The following is a 1,309-nucleotide window of genomic DNA, read 5'->3' on the forward strand; positions in this document are numbered from 1 at the left end:
GGGGATGATTCTCCCACTTCCAGCTCTCCATTCAAATTGATTTCGGTGGTTCCCAAAAGAGAACAGCAGAGCCACAAAGAGTGCTTGCTTGATGTTAGTATTCAATGCCTCATAGTGTAGTGGGCACTTATTATGAAGAGATCAGCCCTCTCAAGTGGAATAAGATGAAACTGTTGCCCTCTCAAGTGAAAAATCAAGTGCACAGATCAGAATGCTCTATTAATACAGATATTTATGGCTCTTTTGTGTTACAATTACAGTATTCCCCACTCACAATTTGTGTTACATCCACAAAGCCCTATACTTTGTACTTCACGCACCACACAAGGAGGACTAGAGAATAAGAAAATAATAGTTCGTTGCATGTTACCTTCTGTTCGGAGATGACAATGAGAGCTATTATCTTCTAAAAAGTTTTTTTTTTTGTCATCATTTATAAAAGAACGTTTATGTTGTGATTCATGATTTTTTGTAGTTCTTTCCTGATATGCTTTATTGCTCAATATTCTACCTGTGTCTGAAATATTTGTACAAGTGAGCCATTGAAGACTGCTCTTATACATCTAATCACATGAGTTTCTTCCTTGCATATTCACATGTATGTATATTGCTGTAAAGATGCAGTGCTTGTACATACTTGTATCACCAAAAGTGCCTTTTTGATAGAACAGCCTTTTTGAAGGAACTCAATTATTACAACCTCATGATTTGAGACTGAAGCATAATTTTAAACTTAATTAATAGGTACCTGAGTGTTTGTCACTTTGGAAGGAAACTTTGATAAGCCGAAACTTGAAGACATTTAACTATGCCACGATCTATGAGTTCTGTTTGCCATTTCACACCTGGACCCTGTCGCAAGTATTCCAGATAGTCATGCTTTACTCCATATGTTGTCATTTATCTGCTTTATGTTTTTCCGATCCACCTTGTCGCAAACTGCAGTGTCAGCATAGATGTGAACGTACATTGAATTTTATGATGCATTTTGAAAGTAAAAGATTCTGAGTAGTATATTGCAATTTTTTGTTTGGACTGGAGCAATTCAAACCATGTTCCTGAACAGGATGAATTATATCACTGTCCTATGGCCTACATTTTGAAAGAGGATTTGATTTTATGATAAACACATTTCTGCCATTACAAGTAAAATAAAAACAGATTTACAATGCCATGGCATTTTATTAGGAAAATGTGAAAACAACAGTTTTACGACACACAGTTTGTGGGCTAGTACATTCCAAAGTGTTATTACAACTCAGCAGAGTACGTATTCTCATTCTGTGGAGCAATGCTATTAAAAACATAA

This window comes from Apaloderma vittatum, unplaced genomic scaffold (assembly GCF_000703405.1).
Source record: "Apaloderma vittatum isolate BGI_N311 unplaced genomic scaffold, ASM70340v1 scaffold8508, whole genome shotgun sequence".
In the NCBI taxonomy this organism is placed as follows: Eukaryota; Metazoa; Chordata; class Aves; order Trogoniformes; family Trogonidae; genus Apaloderma; species Apaloderma vittatum.